At 40.8% G+C, this 22,454-nt stretch overlaps 4 long non-coding RNA genes across 5 annotated transcripts; 1 reads left to right on the forward strand and 3 right to left on the reverse strand.

The window, feature by feature from the left end:
- Positions 1 to 8,464: 8,464 nt before the first annotated feature.
- LOC128012950 (uncharacterized) lies at positions 8,465 to 10,393 on the reverse strand. The gene is made up of 3 exons (XR_008183220.1): positions 10,343 to 10,393; positions 10,143 to 10,214; positions 8,465 to 9,116 (listed from the first exon to the last, which is right to left on the reverse strand). It is a non-coding gene; the product is annotated as an uncharacterized LOC128012950 (long non-coding RNA).
- Positions 8,524 to 12,501, forward strand: LOC128012951 (uncharacterized). The gene is made up of 2 exons (XR_008183221.1): positions 8,524 to 8,677; positions 12,283 to 12,501. It is a non-coding gene; the product is annotated as an uncharacterized LOC128012951 (long non-coding RNA).
- LOC128012949 (uncharacterized) lies at positions 10,474 to 15,057 on the reverse strand. Of its 2 annotated transcripts, none has more exons than XR_008183218.1 (3): positions 14,823 to 15,056; positions 14,116 to 14,370; positions 10,474 to 10,568 (listed from the first exon to the last, which is right to left on the reverse strand). It is a non-coding gene; the product is annotated as an uncharacterized LOC128012949 (long non-coding RNA). The 2 variants fall into 2 exon arrangements; XR_008183219.1 differs by lacking the exon at positions 10,474 to 10,568 and adding an exon at positions 13,771 to 13,865 and having other exon boundaries at positions 14,823 to 15,057.
- LOC128012952 (uncharacterized) lies at positions 12,454 to 13,688 on the reverse strand. The gene is made up of 3 exons (XR_008183222.1): positions 13,638 to 13,688; positions 13,445 to 13,509; positions 12,454 to 12,739 (listed from the first exon to the last, which is right to left on the reverse strand). It is a non-coding gene; the product is annotated as an uncharacterized LOC128012952 (long non-coding RNA).
- Positions 15,058 to 22,454: the final 7,397 nt, after the last annotated feature.

Raw genomic sequence — 22,454 nt, forward strand, 5'->3', positions numbered from 1 at the left:
CTCAAACTATATTCCTGGGGGGTATTCCAGAAAGCAAATTCCAAAAACGCAGGTAACTTTCAGGGTATGTTAGTAGTCATAGCAACTCACTCTCTGAACTTAACCTGCTCCGGAGCAGGCTATGATCCAGGGCTAGTTCACTTCAGCAAGCCTTCGGTGGGCGTGACGGATAGCGCACAACATAATATAATATTACAATATGTAATATATCCTATTTGTATATGTATATATATATATATATATGTTAATGAGGAAGCTCTAATAAAAGTAATAAATAAGGTAATATATTATTCTTATATGATTATTTATTGTATTGCCATATATAAGAGTTATCTATAAATTATGTATTAAGAGGTATGTATAAATTATAAAACACTATGACAAGGTAATGTTTAACTTATATATATATTTATATATTTTATTGATTACATGTTGTATCTCACACATGGAGTGGCATTTTCTATAATGTCTAAATTCTAAATCAAAATACATATCTGATATGACTTAATGTATAATTAGCATAAAACAAACAATATAATTCACATTCTCAAGGATAAAAGATTAACAGCCATCAATTAGGTGGCAATATGCACTAACCATGGTTGATTAACCCCAAACCTTGCTTACTCGAGGTATGTGGTTCCAAAAATGCATCCGGGAGAAAGTAAATTCAACTCAGAGTACGTTCCTGGTTAAGACTCAAGACATTCTCAACAAAGTGATGAATCGACGAGTCACTATAGAAACGCACACTAAGAAAAAGTGCACCAAGCTGTTTCTTTCTTCTTCTTTTGTTCATGGGTTAGTCCATATTTGACCCAAAGTTGGGTTGAAACAACCCAGCATTTTTTAGAGTGCAAGAGTTCAGGGTCTAGTTCACGGTAAGTTAACCCTCCTTTCTGAAATACACCCCTGGAGGGCCATAGATCTGCAAAGTTTAGCTCCAACCAGCTTTAACTTACACCTGCTTGGAGGTTTTTAGTAATCTTGAAGGTCTTAATTAGCTGGATCGGATGTGTTTGATTTGGGTTGTGTTGATCAGGTGTGTGTGTGTTTGATTGCTTCCAGGAATTGAGTTTGAGCCCCACTGGTCTGAAGCTGGCCAGACAGTAGAGGATTTTAAGTCCGAATTTAAGTGGAAGTATTGTACACCAATACGCCTTTTGCCAACTGCCACTAAAAAAAAGGTGAAAGAAGAAGATTTTCTTTTGGAACTATCTGACCAACTGACGCTGCTATTACTATTGCATGTCAGGTCGAATAAGCACCTTAAAATTTGTACATGCTAACTGTGTAAAGTTGTTCATGATGTGGCATCCATGTTTATGCATCAGAAAAAGAGGTTGCCATATTCTGATGGTGCAAAGCCTGTTGACAGTCTCTCTCAGTTCATTGCTTACTACTCCCTGAGCACTGGACAAAAGGTTTATTTCACTTCTGAACATTCATTCATTGATTTGTCCTATGCCATGGCTTGCAGTGTCTTCACACCCAGATAAAACTTACTAGAAAAGTGTGACATAATGTACCTCTCTAAATTCACGTCTTGCACACTTTAATGTCCTTTTAATGGAAAATATATGCTCCCTTCAAACTGGAATCATGATGGAATACCCTGTAATGTCCACTTCGCAGGGCACTTGCCAAACAGATGTCTGAAGTGACAAGAGATACCTGTACATACAAAAAGTGCAGAGCAGTGGGGTCACAAGAACTGAAATTGAGAGCCACTGTTCTAAAGTATGGTGTTCTTCTATGGGTGGTAAAAGGTCTCTGATGTTGTTCTTTTGACTGATGTTTTGAATACTTGTGCAGACATACCTTTATGTCATGTTGCAACATCAAATGGACTTTCATCTGAGACCAAGGGTGTTTTCACACTTGAGTCCTCTATAAAATAACTAAACCCAGACCCCTTTAAGTGGACCAAGAGGTGGACCAAGCAAAAAAGGACCCAGTTCTCTTTGTGTTCACACTATCGGAATTCCTGAAAGAGGACTCGGATACTTTGTTGGTCCACTTCAGCATTCGTGGGATCTCAGACCTCTTTGTGTTCATACTGTTTCTTTTTGAGAACCTGTCTTCTTCCAGTGCTGTGCATTATGGGTACAGAAATAATATACAAGATGGCTGACCCTAAGCATGTGCTAATTTTTCTGCAAAACATGTTTTTATTATAAAAGAGAAATAGAGAACATAATAATAAAATAAAAGTCACAACAAAAGAATGGGAAAAAGGCGAAAACAACATCTCTGGGACTTTACCTTATAATGCTCACTTCTTGCTGACAACTGAGAAGTTAGTTTTCTCACTCATATCTAATTGTTTGATATCATTCTTTAGAGCTAAATAGCAAACTATTTTGTGATTTTTACCATTTCATCACAGTTTCATATAACTATTCATGTTAAATATTTTTAAAGATCCTGTTGGACCAAAATCGATCATCATGCCTTTGGTGGGAGAGCACAGAGTCTTGGTCTGACTCTGAATGTTGCACTCTGCACAATATGTGAGAGAAGAGGTGAAGCATTTGATCCAAAATTAGTCAGAATTAATGTGTGTTTTCGTTTTCTTGTTTTCAATGCTGTTGACAAGTTCATTGTTTGCCAGAGGCAGTTACTGTCCTTGTTCACGGTTTGCCCTGCATGCTGTGGGGAAACCCAGGGCACATAATGCACCCAGAAGGAACTTTCAAGTCAAGCAGGTAATGTCTTATTTCTCAACTGACCAAGATATGCAAGTGTCTGCTCTGATAACTTTGGGCCATTACATGGTACAGCAGGTAGTGTTATCACTTAAGAGTATCGATACTAATAAAATTTAAAAAAAAAAAAATTCAGTTTCAGGATATTGCAATACAATTGTACTTTTGTAGCAGGTAAGTGATGACAAAATGAATATGGCTAAAAAACAAATGCAGTCTTGTATAGCAGACCAAAATGTTATTGATTGATAACAGCATTACATATCGTTTGCAAAAAAATATTGCAAAGATGAGTCATTGTCTTAGACCCATTTGAACTGAAACATTAATGTCATGTATTTCTATTGCATTTCACAGCATTTGGTAAGCTTTGGAGAGCTAATGTTCTATCTACTTATCTCCTACAGACTTCTCTTGGCAGCCCTACATTTCAATAGTAATGGCAACAGAGATATAGCTCGAACCAGTGAGGGTGAGGCACGCTACGCCGTTCGCTACCCACAGTTTCGTAAAGGTGGCTGGGTAGTCCACCCCATCAAGGAGAAACCATCTTACGGTTAGTAGTTTCACTTAGTTTTTCAATATCTTTTTAATGTGAATCTATCTTTTTTTGTGAGTCAACCATGTTACTAAATTTGTTCTAACCTTTCTCTCCTCAAGGATACACAACAAATCTTATGGTCTCTCTGGTAGAGGAATACTGCAAGTCACCACAGGCCCTACAAGAAAGCAGTGCTATCTTCTTGTCTTCTGCTGCACCCCCCCCCCCCCCACCTCTTCCGTCCAGAAGGTTGTCAAGGATGAGGCAGTCAGCCTCCATCTCGCACGACACTCATGTTTTAACATGTAATGAAAGATCAATTTTACCAGTACAGTTTGTTTCACTATGAATGTATTAATCGTCTTCCAAGAGGGGCCACTGGAAACCTTTGTATGTTTGTCCCTCCTCTGCAAACTGCCTCTTTATTGCTGACACAACACATGAAGGTAGGGCTTTCCTAATGTTCCTGCCTAGTACTCCGTACGCCCAGCGGACAACCTGCCTGTATGCTCTTGTTTCGGAACTGCCTGTGGTGGAGATTGGGACATAATTACATTTTGATCATACCATGTTTTCAAAGTAATGTCCTGTTGGCTGATATTCTACTGTACTACACAACACCAAAGTTGTTTTTATAGTAAGTATATGGAAACCACTGAGTTTAAAAACCTGATTAACCGGATTTACTATTTTGGTGTAGAAAAGCTGGTTCTTTAAATTGCAGTGTGAAGTATTTTGCTCAAAACCTACTCTGGTCTGCTGGCTTGGAGAGGGCCATGCTCAAAGGGATGCTTCAAACCCTGGATGGAGTGTGGGGCAGGTAATGTCTTATGGGGATCTAGGTTTTGGACAAGGGACCAAGAGGCGTCAACCTCCCTACAGTACACACTCTCCACTGCTGATGGCATAGCCTCACATCTTCCACACAAGCTCCGGTTAAACAAAATGTGCTAAGATAAACTTACTCTCCTTCCCTCCTTGTAGCTCTAGTGGTTGGTGTAAGACTTTGTAAGAAATAACATGTAGGCTACTTACTTCCTAAAGTTTAGGTAGATATGCACTGTAAAAATACACACCCCCTTGCACAGTTATAGGCTGTCAATTAGAAGCATTTATCTGCATGCCTTACAACAAGTATCCCTCCACGTGACAATAAAAGATCCTTGTAACAATGACTGTATTTACATGAAAAGCATATTCCCGTCCTAGCCGGAACACTAACTCCGCAGTAGCTACATGCGAGCTCATTTACATGTGGGTCATTCAAATTTTGCATTGAATTTCTGCAGCAAAATAAACAAAATACATGCATTTACTAAACCCAAAAAGAAAAAGAACCTGTAGTGTAAAACACAATCTATGATAAAGCAATATACTGTCTATTGTATAATGTCAGACCTGACACCTAAAATAATGCAGGTTCTGTAATTCTATTTGATGTAAGCGTTTTTATGATATTGTGATATGATTGACTAAATGTTCCTGATGAAAGAGAATGTGTTAGTGTTTAGGAATAATAATTTTAAATTGAGACATGCATTGTTTTGGTAGATGTAGTGTATTGTGTTAGTGTATTATTGTTATTAGAAAATTAGTGTAGGAGTTTTGTTTGCAATGCGTGATTTTGAGCATGAAATTAACTGTTTTGTCAGTAGTGTGTTGTAGGTGTATTTCAGGGGGCTGTCTGCGGTCTTGGGTGACGGGATGGGGGGCTTATAATATTAGACTTCGTAGCCTATAATAAAAGATAATGAATTTCAAACCTTAACTAAACACATTTTTATTCAAAGATCAACCGTCTGTCATTACTCTTTAGTCTGCCACATAAAAAACAACAACATTAAAATCATGAACTCAAATGTCATTGTAAAAAGAAAAAAAAAACAATGACTGTTGTAACAGTGCGTAACTCAGACCTTTCTGTAACGCTAACACTAATGAGCTTAAACTTATTTTTTTGTACACAGTGCCACGAACTGTCAATCACTCCTGTACGCGTGCATCGCTGTCCTCCTCGCAGCTGCAGCAACTTGCGCTCTCTTCATCAAGCCTTTAAAAGAAAAAGGGGACATAAAGGTCGTATTGTCTTTGTGGATATAGATTAATTCGATAAATGAATATCTAAATTCGTGCCTAGCCGCCTACGGTATTTTTTTTTTAACTTAGAAAACCGATGCTGCATCCAATGAGCAGCCGGCGTGGGCTGTTTGCAGAACGACTCAACCTCCGCAGACAGTTTTTAATGTTTATCAGACAATAACTACTCAAGATCTTGCTTTAGTGTAATTTTCGGGACAAATAGGGCCAGATTCGGGAAAACAGTTTAGATTTCGGGACTGTCACGACGCATGCGCTTTTCACTTGTAAAACTCAAGGGTGTATGGGTAATGTAGTCTCTGCTCTCGGTGAGACGAGGAAGCTTGCATTGTGAAGGGCGCTCTGAAAAGCGGCAGCGCAGGCAAAGGATTAAAACCTCTATTAAAACAGATGTCCAAGCGTACCGGTACGCTAAAAGCACGTTCTGGGCGCACGGAGAAGTGGCGGTACGCTCAAGAGCTATATTTGGAAGTGGCGGTACTGAGTACCGGTGCGTTCAGGCCCACTTAAAGCACTGGTTAAGAGTTTAGGTAAATTGTTATAAGTATTGAAAAAATTGTCATAGTGATCGTAAAAAAAAATTGAATGACAATATGGGGCAAATATAATGTAATTACGTGGCGACAGGTGCTGCACGGTGCTGGTACATGTACAGTCAGACAAAACGAAAGTGCACAGTTATCAAAGGCCTGAGTGCACATACAGTCGTGGGAAACGTGTGTTCGGCAGTTGAAGACACGATGTGACAAGTCTGTTGAATTTCATTGGAAAAAATGGCATACCGGAATTTATGTGATCTGGTTTGTGACATCCTTTACGGGAAACACTTAACCATCAGAACACTTGTGCAAAGCTGCTCACAGCACTTGGATTACATGTTGCATTAGAACCATTTTCAAGCTCTTTGTTTATAAGCGGCAATATTTCTGTGAATTTGCTTGATTTAATAAAATATTGCTTTAAACCTCATCTTCATTCGAGGCCTTTACAGTATATTATTATTAGGGTTGGGAACTGAGAACCTGTTTTTATTCAGAAAAGGTTCTGGTTTTGAAAAGAACCAATCTGCAAGGAATTTCTTCATTCTATTAAAAAAATAGTGGTAAGGAAAAATGCACAATACTTAACTACTCAATGCTCAATCCTGTTTATTACTTACTATAACTTCATTTAAAGGTTGGCATTGTCAAAATTCAACATATATAACAGTATACACATTTTTAGGTTTCAATACCAATTCCATTTAAATGAATTATGTTTTTTTTTACTATTTTACCTTCATTGAATGTACAGTAGTGTTGTTGGAAGGTAGTAAGTAGTGTTGAGTAATGCTAATCCATCAATCAGCATGTGCTTCAGAGTTGATAATGGAGTCAGGAGATGTTGTGATGCATGTGGAATGGTTTCCACATTTTTAAACATTTACGTTTTTAACATTGCATAACGTCGCATGTCGCAACTTGACCACCACCTCCCCAGAAGAATGATGACTCTATCATCTGATGGTCCAGCTGATTTGGAGATGGTTCGGAGACACTCAGGTAGACATGTTTGCTTCTCCAGAGGCCTCTCACTGCTTTTTGTTCTATTTCTTCTATTGAGGGGACACTAAGCATGGACAGACTGGCACATATTTGGCCACAGGGCCTATGCAAATATGCATTTCCCCTAGGACACTGTGCGAAGTTTGGGAGAACGAGGAGCAAATATTACTAGTGGTGCCTTAGTGTGGCACAATTTGCCACCCACATCCAAACATTTGGAAACTCCATCTCTGGACCCTGGATAGGATGCAGAGGTTCTAGGTGACCTAGACCAAGAGGTAGTGAACACCATCACTTCAGCAAGAGCACCATCTACGAGATACGCTTACACCTTGAAGTGGAACCTGTTCGGCAAGTGGTGTTCTTCTCACCGAGTGGGACCCAGAAGATGCCGATTGCGGTCGTGCTTTCCTTTCTGCAGCAAGGGCTGGAGCGAAGGTTGTCTCCCTCCACCCTCAAAGTCCAGGTAGCCACTACTGCTGCATACCGTGACCACATGAATGGGAAGTCTTTAGCTAAGCATGACCTCATCATCAGGTTCCTTTGAGGGGCCAGGAGGTTAAATCCTTCCCAGCCCCCCTCTGTACCCTCTTGGGACCTGACTCTAGTGATAAAATCACGACAGCAGGGCCCATCCGATCCTTAGCATTTAGTTGAGCAAAATTTTCTTTCATTGAAAACTGCTTGCACTTGCCTCCATCAAGGTAGGGGACCTGAATGCATTTTCGGCCGACGATTCATGCCTAGAATTTGGTCCGGCTAACTCCCAGGTAATCTTGAGGCCCCGGCCTGGCTATGTGCCCAAGGTTCCCACTACACCCTTCAAAGGCCAAGTGGTGAAACTGCAAGCACTGCCCCTGGAGGTGGCAGACCCAGCCCTGGCTTTGTTCTGTCCCATCCAAGCATTTAGATGCAACGTAGACCAGACACAAAGCTTCAGGACCTCAGACCAGCTCTTTGCCTGTTACGGTGGCCAGCAGAAGGGCAATTCTGTCTCTACCCAGAGGATGGCCCACTGGATTGTGGATGCCATAAGCCTGGGTTATCAGGCACAGGATGTGCACTGCCCGTGTTCAGGTTGTGAGCTCACTCAACTAGAATTGTTGCATCCTCCTGGGTGCTGGCTTGTTGCGCCTCACTGACAGATATTTGTAGACCCAGCGCTGGGTTATTTTAACCCAACCAGTTGGGTTATCATATTTAACCCAGCCTGCTGGGTTGCCTTTTTATTGTTTAAAATGACTATATTGCAGGGTTTCAAAAACCAGAGTGGGTGTTTTTTTATCACTCTATTTCAGAAGGAAAACTACTGTATTTAGAAAATGTTCGATATCATTTCGCATGTGCTTGATAAGGCAGCGTTTGTGAGCTCAGCACCGCTCTGCAGCCGTTACTGGAGAAACCTACCTCTCCCGCTCTTAGCGCCTCCTGCTGGCAGAAAATAAACTCGCAGAGTGCAGCCATGTGGGGAAACAATGCATTTCTATGTTAAAATTAACCCAAATTGAGCTAGGCATTAAACCTACAAATGTTGTTAATTTTAAATATCACTTTTACACACAAATAATAATTATCAAAAGCAAAATATTTATTAAAAACAAGAGAAAAGTCAAAAAGTAACATGTTAGAAGAAATGCAGAAAAGGATGGCATTAACAGCTACAGAGTTCATAAACAAAGCATTGAACATTTGATGAATATAACTTAAGATCAAATTGGACTTTGTTCAATTGTATATATTGTATAAAAATATACGAAAACACATACAATAAATTTACAATTAGTTAGGTTTTTTCCAACTATTCTGGCATGACAGTACACAAATAAATCACAACATTAACTTTGATATTATAACATTTAACAGACGCATGTGTGTGTGTGTGTGTGTGTGAAAGAATGTGAGCAGGTGTATGAATGACAGAGTGTAAACTCATCTACTAAACAACACAGAAAAAGCATTTAACTTTTTTTTTTTTAACAAATTATACACTTACAGTTTGTTTCATATTCCATGAACACAGATCATGCATCACGGTCAATTTTCATGATCTCTTTAGCATAACTGATGTAATCATGAAGAAGCCCCATCAGCACAGCATGTGACATCTTCTACATCATCCAGGGCAGCGTCCTTCTTTAAAACCACCGCTGCATCAGTTTAGGGGAAAGAAGATTCTCCTCTCTGACCAGGATTCATCCCAGTCACCGCCTGTTCTTCATCAGTGGCCTAAGAGAAACACATTTGAAAAACATTTTAACATTTAATTAAACTATCCATTTTCAGGTAGAGGTGTATTCACATCCGTAAGGATAGGTAAATAATCGGTTTTAAAGTTTCAACACTTTGTGCGGTTGTTTAATGTCTCTGTCCACCACAGCGCTCCTGGAGGCTATAATAGCAGCACTAGTGTGAGGACATGCGATATTGTTTGAATAAATATTGCTTTCAGAAAGCTTCTTTACTGAAACATTAAAACAGACATGACATTCACATACCTCACAATATTCATGTACATGGAGGGCTGCTCTTCAAACCGTTAGTTCACCAAATAATTAAAATGTTCATAATTTACTCTCCCCATGTTTTTCCAGACTCATACAAACTCTGCTCATTTTTTGGAAAACATATGAATACATTTAATATTCTCTTTTTGTGTCCTCCATTCCTGGTCTGGGAGACCAGTATTTTATTTTGAACATACATGTTTGCTATCATATAATTTAAGATGTATTCATATATAAATATCAGAATTTACTTCTACAATAACTCTATATTTATGAAGCTTGAAAATACTGATTATCTAAACTATAAATGGATTAACAAATATTATGAGAAAACTAAAAATATATTAATTTATGTTGTAAAGACAGACAAAAGTCTTATAGGTTTGGAATGACTTGAGGGCAAGTAAATGATTTTTTGTGTGAACTTTACCTCTAAGAGCTAAGAGCACGTCCTGATTTTGCCAAGTCCGATGTGTTCCTAGGTCAACATATTTTGTTGACCCTGGAACAACATTTTACTCCAAAAATATATTCTTAACCATATCCCTACACCTAAACCTAACCTTAACCATGAGTAATCCCTAAAATCAGAGGAAATGATAGATAAATGACACTGATGTACAAGCACCAAACACTGATTTTAAGCATAAACTTCACAAAATCTATAAACTGGTTCTTCAAATCTGATTGGTTAATCACAATGTTGTTCCAGGGTCAACAACGATGTTGTCCCAGGAACATGTCTCACTTGGTAAAATCAGGTTAGGCGAGCGAAGACCAAGAATAATGACTCTCCAAATCTCCAAAGTTGGTTTGATTTCTGCAATAAAAAACACAGACATCAATGGTCTTAATGAAATGAGCACGTAATCACACTGTTGTTGCATCAAAATGTGAAGTAAACCGGCAGGAGACAACAGAAAAATTTATTTTCTAAAAATAACTTACATAAAATCTCAAAGGAATGATGCTCTCCCATGTCTCTTGCTTTTAACATCTACAAAAACAAAAAACAAACATTATTTTACTCTTAGTAAAAAAACAACAACTGATAACATGAAATTATGAAGTTTACTTGCCTTAAACGATCTTTCCCTCTCTTCAGAAGAAGCTGAGAAAACCACCTCCTCACACAAGCAGACTTGTGTGTCCTTAACTCCAGTTAGTTTGAGTTCTGCAAAGAGGGACATCAATGGTTTCAATAAAATATTAACATATACATACATATATATATACACACACATACATATATATATACATATTATATATATATATATATATATATATATATATATATATATATATATATATATATATATATATATATATATATATATATATATATATATATATATATACACACAGACAGAAATGTGAAGTTAACAGGCAGGATACAACAGAAACATTAATTAAAAAAAAAAAAAGTAATAATAACTTAACTTACATCAGTCTCAAAAGAATGAAGTTATCTTGTCTCTGGATTTCAACATCTAAAAACAAAAAAACATTATTTTAGTCTTAGTAAAAATAAAGATAACTTGATGTTATTCTGAAGTTTACTCTCCTTAAACCGTCTGTCCCTCTCTTCAGAAGAACACCTCCTCCTCATCCTCACACAGGTCTGTGACTCCTCACACAAACAGCTTCTGTGTCTTTAACTCTCAGCGCGAGGACAATGAAGACAGGAGCTGGACAAGAAATATTACATGTAAAACATACTTTTAACAGTAACCACTTCAACAGCCTCAAAATAATTATGCTAGTCTTTACTACACAATGCCGTTTCCTTTAGGAGACAAACATACATTCAGTTTAACCGCGAAAAAAAAAAGACTAATTCACATGAGCGTAACCGTGAGCGTAACCGTGACCATAACCGTCTGTTAACGCCTCAAAAAGTACAGATAATGTAAAATCTTATCTAAATATGACATAATACATTCACAGACGTTATATTAAAAGTACATCCTCCGTTCAGTAACGTTACATTAGTCAGTTAAGACCTCCGTGTCTGAGGCGAAAACCGCGTCCGTTTTTATATATATAACGTTAAGCTCCTTTGTTTCCGCCTTTCATAAAACCTTCCGCCTTTCATACAACCGGGTAAACAATAAAAGATAACTTTAAATTTTGAATATTTACTTACCATAGTCTTTCACTCGCTTCTCGCTTCTACACTCTAAAAACTGCTGGGTTGAAAACAACCCAATTTGGGTTATTTTGACAACCCAGCGCTGGGTCAAAAAGGAACGGACCCAGCGCTGGGTTGTTTTAACCCAACCAGTTGGGTTATCATATTTAACCCAGCCTGCTGGGTTGCCTTTTTTATGGTTTAAAATGACTATATTGCAGGGTTTAAAAAAACAGAGCGGGTGTTTTTTTATCACTGTATTTCAGAAAGAAAACTACTGTATTTAGAAAATGTTCGATATCATTTCGCATGTGCTTGATAAGGCAGCGTTTGTGAGCTCAGCACCGCTCTGCAGCCGTTACCGGAGAAACCTACCTCTCCCGCTATTAGCGCCTCCTGCTGGCAGAAAATAAACTCGCAGAGTGCAGCCATGTGGGGAAACAATGCATTTCTACGTTAAAATTAACCCAAATTGAGCTAGGCATTAAACCTACAAATTTTGTTCATTTTAAATATCACTTTTACACACAAATAATAATTACCAAAAGGAAAATATTTATTAAAAACAAGAGAAAAGTCAAAAAGTAACATGTTAGAAGAAATGCAGAAAAGGATGGCATTAACAGCTACAGAGTTCATAAACAAAGCATTGAACATTTGATGAATATAACTTAAGATCAAATTGGACTTTGTTCAATTGTATATATATTGTATAAAAATATACGAAAACCCCTACAATAAATTTACAATTAGTTAGGTTTTTTCCCAACTATTCTGGCATGACAGTACACAAATAAATCACAACATTAACTTTGATATTATAACATTTAACAGACGCATGTGTGTGTGTGTGTGTGTGTGTGTGTGTGTGTGTGTGTGAAAGAATGTGAGCAGGTGTATGAATGACAGAGTGTAAACTCTTCTACTAAACAACACAGAAAAAGCATTTAACTTTTTTTTTTTTTTTAACAAATTATACACTTACAGTTTGTTTCATAGTCCATGAATACAGATCATGCATCACAGTCAATTTTCATGATCTCTTTAGCATAACTGATGTAATCATGAAGAAACCCCATCAGCACAGCATGTGACATCTTCTACATCATCCAGGGCAGCGTCCTCCTTTAAAACCACCGCTGCATCAGTTTAGGGGAAAGAACTCCTCTCTGACCAGGATTCATCCCAGTCACCGCCTGTTCTTCATCAGTGGCCTAAGAGAAACACATTTGAAAAAATTAAACATTTAATTAAACTATCCATTTTCAGGTAGAGGTGTATTCACATCCGTAAGGATAGGTAAATAATCGGTTTTAAAGTTTCAACACTTTGTGTGGTTGTTTAAGGTCTCAGTCCACCACAGGGCTCCAGAATGCTATATGGCAGCACTAGTGTGAGGACATGCAATACTGTTTGAATAAATATTGCTTTCAGAAAGCTTCTTTACTGAAACATTAAAACAGTCATGACATTCACATACCTCACAATATTCACGTACATGGAGGGCTGCTCTTCGAACCGTTAGTTCACCAAATAATTAAAATGTTTATAATTTACTCTCCTCATGTTTTTCCAGACTCATACAAAATCTGTTAATTTTTTGGAAAACATATGAATATATTTAATATTCTCTTTTTGTGTCCTCCATTCCTGGTCTGGGAGACCAGTATTTTATTTTGAACATACATGTTTGCTATCATATAATTTAAGATGTATTCATATATAAATATCAGAATTTACTTCTACAATAACTCTATATTTATGAAGCTTGAAAATACTGATTATCTAAACTATAAATGGATTAACAAATATTATGAGAAAACTAAAAATATATTAATTTATGTTGTAAAGACAGACAAAAGTCTTATAGGTTTGGAATGACTTGAGGGCAAGTAAATGATTTTTTGTGTGAACTTTACCTTTAAGAGGGAAGACCAAGAATGATGACTCTCCAAATCAGACAACTCCAAAGTTGGTTTGAGTTCTGCAATGAAAAACACAGACATCAATGGTCTTAATGAAAGGAGCACGTAATCACACTGTTGTTGCATCAAAATGTGAAGTAAACTGGCAGGAGACAACAGAAAAATTTATTTTCTAAAAATAACTTACATAAAATCTCAAAGGAATGATGCTCTCCCATGTCTCTTGCTTTTAACATCTACAAAAACAAAAAACAAACATTATTTTACTCTTAGTAAAACACAACAACAACTGATAACATGAAATTATGAAGTTTACTTGCCTTAAACTATCTTTCCCTCTCTTCAGAAGAAGCTGAGAAAACCACTTCCTCACAAAAGCAGACTTGTGTGTCCTTAACTCCAGTTAGTTTGAGTTCTGCAAAGAGGGACATCAATGGTTTCAATAAAATATTAACATATACATACATACATATATATTATATATATATATATATATATATATATATATATATATATATATATATATATATATATATATATATATATATATATATATATATATATAAAATCACACTGTTTTTGCATCAAAATGTGAAGTTAACAGGCAGGACACAACAGAAACATTAATTTAAAAAAAAAAAAAAAGTAATAATAATTTAACTTACATCAGTCTCAAAAGAATGAAGTTATCTTGTCTCTGGATTTCAACATCTAAAAAACACACACACATTATTTTAGTCTTAGTAAAAATAAAGATAACTTGATGTTATTCTGAAGTTTACTCTCCTTAAACCGTCTGTCCCTCTCTTCAGAAGAACACCTCCTCCTCATCCTCACACAGGTCTGTGACTCCTCACACAAACAGCTTCTGTGTCTTTAACTCTCAGCGCGAGGACAATGAAGACAGGAGCTGGACAAGTCTGAAATATTACATGTAAAACATACTTTTAACAGTTACCACTTCAACAGCCTCAAAATAATTATGCTAGTCTTTACTACACAATGCCGTTTCCTTTAGGAGACAAACATACATTCAGTTTAACCGCGAAAAAAAAAGACAAATTCACATGAACGTAACCGTGACCATAACCGTCTGTTAACGCCTCAAAGAGAACAGATAATGTAAAATCTTATGTAAATATGACAAAATACATTCACAGACGTTATATTAAAAGTACATCCTCCGTTCAGTAACGTTACATGAGGCAGTTAAGACCTCCGTGTCCGAGGCGAAAACCGCGTCCGTTTTTTTTATATATATATATAACGTTAAGCTCCTTTGTTTCCGCCTTTCATAAAACCTTCCGCCTTTCATACAACCGGGTAAACAATAAAAGATAACTTTACATTTTGAATATTTAACGTTACTTACCATAGTCTTTCACTCGCTTCTCGCTTCTATCACGCTGAGAAAATGGCGGCTGCTCGCACTGGAGACGTACGATTTTGACGTGACGTGCGTGCTCTCCTTCACGTCCGCGTCCTCAACCCACCCCGCTGGGTTAAAAAAGAGAGTTATTTTCAACCCAAACTTGGGTTAAAACATCCCAAAGTCCTATCCAACCGCCTCAACCCAGCAGTTGGGTTGAAAAAACAACCCAGCGTTTTTTAGAGTGTATCATGCTGAGAAAATGGCGGCTGCTCGCACTGGAGACGTACGATTTTGACGTGATGTGCGTGCTCTCCTTCACGTCCGCGTCCTCAACCCACCCCGCTGGGTTAAAAAAGAGAGTTATTTTCAACCCAAACTTGGGTTAAAACATCCCAAAGTCCTATCCAACAGCCTCAACCCAGCAGTTGGGTTGAAAAAACAACCCAGCGTTTTTTAGAGTGTATCCTAGAGTGTTCTCACCTCAAACAGGTAGTGGCACTGATAGGCCCTGGTTAGTGTCGGCTTGCTAAAACTGCTCCAGAGTGTCAGTACTGTAGATCCTGTTTAGATCCTCCATCACCCTAGGCAGCTGGACATGGCGGAACATCCAGGGCCAGACTTTCATGATGAATCTGTGAGAACAGTGGAAGGCTGGGTTCAATATTGAGTCCTAAGTGGTATTCGTATGTGTATAGTCCACGGTATAGCCTTAGAACCCGTGTTTCCCAAGAGTGTTTTAGTCACCTCCGATTTCTCCATATACCTCTAAATGGATGCTATATCTGTACTTGTTCTGAGCCCCGGCCTACACCTATTAGGGTGCAGGCGGCTTGCACAGGGCACTGGAAGGGGCAGCACCCATGGTGCTTTTGTAGGGACCCCAAATCGTTGGTCATCGACATGACATTGAGAGTGGCCGACTGAAAGGGAATGTCTCAGTTACGTATGGTAACCCTCATTCCCTGAAGGAGGGAATGGAGACATCATGTCCCTTCACCATTGTTGCTGTACCACCACTGAACTGCTGGGTCTCTGGCTCGGCCTCTCAGCGAAAACCTGGTATGCAGTCACCGTGTGATATTTCTTTTTTTTTTTTCTTTCTTTTTTTTTTTTGTAAATCTGTAAAAATGTCAACAATTCTGTGTTTTTCTGTCAGTATGGGGTGCTGTGTGTACATTAATGAGGGAAAAATTTTTTTTTTTTTACTTAAATGACTTTTATAAATGGCTGCAATATAACCAAGAGTGAAAAATTTAAGGAGGTCTGAATACTTACCGTACCCACTGTATATATATATAAGCTGATACCCATCTAGGAAACATACTCAGGTGTTGAAGTTCTTTCAATTGCATGTTCACACAGCATCAATTGTCAAAGGCCAGAGTGCACATACAGTCATGGCAAACGTGTTTGACAGTTAAAGAAACACGATGCGACAAGTCTGTAAAGACTGAGTCATTGGAAAAAAATGTGCTCAGTAATTAAAGAGGCACAGCTGCATTTCTGTTTTATGTTTTTTTACGGGAAACACTGAATCATCAAAACACTTATTTGTGATATATGAAAATGCATTACTGATATCAATATAATTGCTGATATCAAAAATTGGTTTATTACTAGTAACAATCACATTCATGATATCAGAAATGAACATTGTCACTAGTGACAATTAAATTGTTGATATCAAGAATAGAAGTCTGTACTAGTAACCATGTGATTACTGATATCAAAGTAAGAATTGTATTTCTGATATGTGAAATCGGAATTTCTACTAGTAAGAAATCAATTCATGATTTAAACAATTAAATTTGAATGGCAGCCTATGGTGACTAGTGAAATTTAACTAGTGAAAATACAATTACAGATATCAAGAATAATAGTTTTTACTAGTTGAAATATAATTTCTGATATCAAGAATTGAAATTTTAACTAGTGAAAATGTAATTGTTGATATCAAGAATTAACATTGTTACTAGTAGAAATCCGATTCCTGATATCAAGAATTAACATTTTAATTAGTGAAAATTGATTTGCTGATATCAAGTATTCATATCCTGTGAATTAATAAAAGTCAATAGCCTACGGCTTACCTATTGCCATTCCCAAAATAAAAATTATTGATATCAAGAATTATCATTTTTTCTATTTAAATGTAATTACTGATATCAAAAATTAGAATTGTTACTAGTAGAAATCTAATTCAAACATTTGAACTAGTGAAAATGTAATTGTTTATATCAAGAATTAAATGTAATTATCTATGAAGATTCGGGAGGAGCGCGTCAGATACTTAGCCTAATCATCACAGGTGGACCACAATCAAGTAATCAATCCCACAGTATAAATATCGCTGACTTACCTCTATCCATTGACGGTTTATCAGCATTTTGGTCCGCATGCACCATGTCCCAAAACCGAGATTCCTCGTCAGAAGACTCATCCAGCTCTTCCCCAGCCCCATCACTGCAGCCAGCCGGCTCCAAGGCCACCCCTTCCCGGCGAGCCCCAGGCTCCAACCCGCGGGCGCGGTACGGCGCGAGCAGCTACTCGCCTCCCAAGACGCCTAGGCCTACCTTTGCCGCCTCCGGCGAGAACCGCGGCTGACTCCCCCGCGTCCTCCTACCGCTCGGCCAGGCATACGATTCCGCCAATCGACAAATGGACGGTGTCGAGTCTGAGGCAGGCCCTGTCCAAAAACGACATCACACCATCAAGCAAGTTAAACAAATCCGAACTGTATGAATTGTATACAAAAAATCTAAATAATAACATTTCTCCCCAGTCTACCCCTGTACCAAAGAAACGACAAAAGAAAGGAGTACCTCAAAATTCGCCTCAAAGCACTCCACCATCCTCCGCCGCTAGACCTAGCTCGCAGCGGCTATCAAGCCGTAGCAAGAGGCCTTCAGCAAGCCTAGGCCGCGCCCCGGTTCCAACCGCAAGGGCGCTCGCTATGTCGCCCGGAGCTCAGCCTCCTTCCGCGGCTCCAATTCCAACAGCTCAGGGCGCCGAAGCCCAAGGAGGCTCCTGGCCGCCTCCTCCACCCATCGCAGCCCCTCCATACGGAACTTTCTATACCAACACCGCAGCCCAGGCAAGCGCTTGGCCGAACAGTTCGCCACATACAGCGCCGCCTCCCGCTTCCTCCAGCTTCGCGCCCGCGGTCCAAACTAGCGCTTGGTCGAACTGGCTGTCACACAATGCCCCGCCTCCCGCTCTGCCGAGCTCCGAGCCCGCCGCTCATGCTAACGTTTGGCCGAACTGGCCGCCTTACACAGCCCCGACTTTAGCCCATCCCAGCTTCGGGCCCGCGGCCCAAGCAACTGCCTGGCCATACTGGCCGCCCAACCCAGCCCCGCAACCCGCGGCCTCAAACTCCGGGCCCGCGGCTCAAGCAAGCGCTTGGCCGCAATCGCTGCCAAACACAGCTCCGCCCCCAGTTGTCGCCACCACCCTCCTCCAAGCGAAATCCCCCCATTCACTCTTCACTGCTACACCAATGCCCATCCCATCAAACGCTGTCGCCCTCGAACCTCCCCAAGTGACCCACAGCATTCGGGCACAGATATTAGCAGGTGCGGATGTAGATCTCTCGTCTCTCCTTTCTCTCCTGCCCACATCCGATTCAAACCGCCAAATAGACTGCGGGGACTTCTCAGTCACGCTAAAAAATCCAAATCCCCTTTCATCTCGACTTCTCTCCTTCTCCGAATTCACCATCGCATTCAACCGCTACACCGAGATAATCTGCTCAGCCTTCCCCCACAGGCGACGCGAACTAAACGATTATTTGTCTATAATAGCCGAACTCGCGTTGTCCTACGGAGGGGGGCACTTCTACACTTACCACAAGCTTTTTTCCGCTAAATGTGCCATCCGAATAGCTCAGTGGAACCAGTGCCCTTACTGGGGAGCGATCGACTCCGACTTGCACAGTCGCGTATTCCTAGGCTGTAGGAGCATTTTGTGCGCAATCTGCAGGTCCGTGGCTCACTCCACCACAACCTGCCCACAAATAAACCCGGACGCAACCCAACACTCTCTTACTCCCCCGGCAAAATCCACCAGCTATGTCCCAAAATCAGTTACCGCAGCAAACTCACGCCTAGCCCAACCAGGAGAAGAAAGCACACAGCAATGTATCGCCTTCAACAACGGGAAATGCATCAGACAGCATTGCCGCTATCTACACTCCTGCAAGTTCTGTGGCGGTGCTCATGCACGCATAGTTTGCCCCGTGCATAAAGCCGTAAATAAAAAATCTAAAAATTACCTATCGACTCCTGTGAATATTTTTCGCATGACCATTGAACTAGCACACCATCCCGACAAAGAATTTACTAATTATCTCCTGTCTGGCCTCAAACACGGTTTTAACCCGGGCGTCGTTTGCGAGCTTACCCAAAACACCGTCTGCCGTAATCTCCAATCCGCCCTCGCAGAGCCCGATATAGTAGCTAACCTCATCAAAAAAGAAGTCGAGTCAGGCTTCATGATCGGGCCCTTCAATACCCCCCCCTTCAAAACGTTCAGAGTCAGCCCAATCGGAGTGGCTACGAGAAAATTTTCTGGTAAGAAACGCCTAATAGTAGACCTGTCATCTCCGCATAATTCTACAGTCCCGAGCATCAATAGTTTGATACCCCTCGACGAATTTTCACTCAAATACCAAGACATAGATCAGGCAGTCGAACTGATTAAAATCGCGGGCCGAGGAGCCTGGTTAGCAAAAATAGACATCACTTCTGCTTTCAAAGTGATGCCCATCCATCCGGATTTTTGGCACCTGTTCGGGATACGATGGCTCGAGAAATACTATTTCGCCGTCCGGTTAACCTTCGGATGCAAAAGCAGCCCCAAAATTTTTGATATGCTATCAGAAGCCATTTGCTGGATCCTTTCCAACAATTACGCAATCCCACATATTATCCATCTCTTAGATGACTTCCTGGTCATTTCATCGCCCAAGGCTATCCCAGCCGCCCATATCCTCACCGTCCAAAAAGTCTTTTCCGAGCTCGGGATTCCCATCGCTCAGGAAAAAACCATGGGTCCTGCCACAACCATAGAGTTCCTCGGCATCTACCTCGACTCAGCTAAATTTCAGCTCTCCCTGCCAAAGGAAAAGATTGATAGAATAATTCTCGTCTCATCCACCCTCCTCGACAGCCCTTGTTGTTCTAAACGCGAACTTCTTTCCCTGCTCGGGCATTTAAATTTCGCCATGCGCATAATTCCACAAGGACGCCCATTCATCGCGCACCTTCTAACACTCGCATCATCAGTTCACGCGCTCGAGGACCTCATCCCCCTAACCCATGCATGCCGCGACGAACTTAAATTATGGATCCTGTTCCTTAGACAATGGAACGGGCTTTCTTTTTTTTACAACAATTTAATCTCGTCTCCCATCGACTTGCAGCTGTTTACAGACGCGGCTCCCTCAATTGGTTTCGGGGGTTTCTACCAAGGCCGTTGGTTCGCGTCCACATGGCCCCCCCAGATGCAGGACTCGACCCAGTCCTCAGCTCTTTTCGAGCTCTATCCCCTCGTAGTAGCAGCCTTCCTGTGGGGCAATGAATGGACAACTAAAAGCATTTTAGTGCACTGCGACAACGAAGCCGTAGTTCAGTGCATAAACAAAGGCCGTTCTCACTCCCCCGCCCTCATGCCTCTCCTTAGACGCCTTATATGGATCGCAGCATGCGACCAATTCATAATTAGCGCAAAGCACGTCCCAGGTACAGAAAACCAAATCGCTGACTCCCTGTCTTGTTTTCTGTTTCAGAAATTCAGGACGCTGGCTCCAGAGGCGGACCAATTCCCCACTCCGGTTCCTCACTATTCAGAATTAATATTTCCGTAACTCACCCTCTAAAACCACTCCTCGAAGCATCACTGGACTCTATTCTCCAAGCAGTCTCTCCCAGAACCCTCCAGTCATACGTGACTGCATGGAGGTGCTTTAAGTCATTTCACCTCACCTATAACATCCCTTTCCCAGATTTTTCTCTACTCTCCATCACCTCTTTCATTTCGTTCCTCAACGGCACCAAGGGTCTCCAAGTCGGATCTATAAAAAGCTACCTGAGCGGAGTCCAGTTTTTTCACAAACTAATGACCGGCGCTCCTTCACCCGAAATAAATAATTCACAAACCTCCCTCCTAATCAAAGGGATCCAGCGATCCCAGCCCACCCATCCAGACACCAGAAAACCCATAACGCTAGATATCCTCACAAAATGTATCCACACCCTCCGCACAAATTACCAACCCCTCAGCATTGCCCACACGCTCGACGCCATGTTCATCCTTGCCTTTTTCGGTTTTCTCAGGTGCTCGGAGCTTACGATCTCTTCCAAATTTAATCCTAAAATCAACCCCACCGTGTCAGACCTAACCATACTAGATGACGAAACAATCGCTTATTTAATCAAACAAAGCAAAACAGACCAAACCAACAAAGGCCATTTCATATACATTTTCAATCTCCCCTCCCCAATCCAGCCTTACCAATCCGTCCTCGCCTTTTTACACCTTAGAAATTCCCAGGCAAAATCCCCACACGAACCCCTATTCACCGACGAGTCCAAAAAACCAGTCACTCGTTTCTGGTTCCAAAAACACCTCAAATGCGTCCTGCAATTATCAGGCATCCCAGCGAACAATTTCTCCACCCATTCATTCCGCATCGGGGCAGCAACTTCAGCTGCACAAAAAGGCCTCTCCAACCAACAGATCCAAACTCTAGGAAGATGGTCCTCAGAAGCATACCAAAGCTACATCAGAATAAACCAGTTTCACATAAAGAAAGCCCACCAAACCCTCATCGGTCATAAATAAAAAAAAAAAAAAAAAAAAAAAAAAAAAACCCAGCGACACATCCCTACTGAATACCGACGAGTAAATTCCTATTAATACCGCCGACTCCAGCCGCACACTCCCGGCCAAATAACCTAACCTTTTCTATCCTATGACCAGCGAGGCTTCTCTCTTCGATGACAGGAGCACGAGCTCCCTTCGGATGCCGACGAGAGCCTCCCGGCCAGACAACCTCACCTTTTCCATTCTGCGGCCAACAAGGCTTACCCGTTCGTTGCCAGGAGCTCACACTCCCTTCGGACGTAGGTGAAAGCCCCCGGCTACCTGCTTTTCCATTTCGTCTTACGTACGGAGAAGTTTACCCGCCCAACGCATGGAGTCAAGGCTCCCATTGAACGTAGGCGAGAGCTTCCCGGCTAGACAACCTTACCTTTTCCGTCCTTTGGCCAGCGAGGCTTAACCGTTCTATCCGGGAGCTAAGCTCCTGTCGGACGAAGGTAAGAGCCTCCCGGCCGGACAACCTTTTCCGTCCTTCAGCCAGAGAGGTTTACCCGTTCGATTCCTGGAGCTAAGCTCCTATCGGACGTCGGTCCGAGCCTCCTGGCTAGACAACCTGACCTTTTCCACCCTTGGCCAGCGAGGCTTACCCGTCCGATGTGAGTGCTCCCATCGGACGCCGGCGACAGCCTCCTGGCCAGCCAACCACGACCCTACTGTGTGTTTCAGGTTACTAACCTACAAGCAAGCTGCTTAAATGCTGCAAGTACCTAACACACAATAAACTCTCCTTCCTTCCTATGGTCACCAAGG

Source organism: Carassius gibelio, chromosome B24 (genome assembly GCF_023724105.1).
Source record: "Carassius gibelio isolate Cgi1373 ecotype wild population from Czech Republic chromosome B24, carGib1.2-hapl.c, whole genome shotgun sequence".
Taxonomy (NCBI): domain Eukaryota; kingdom Metazoa; phylum Chordata; class Actinopteri; order Cypriniformes; family Cyprinidae; genus Carassius; species Carassius gibelio.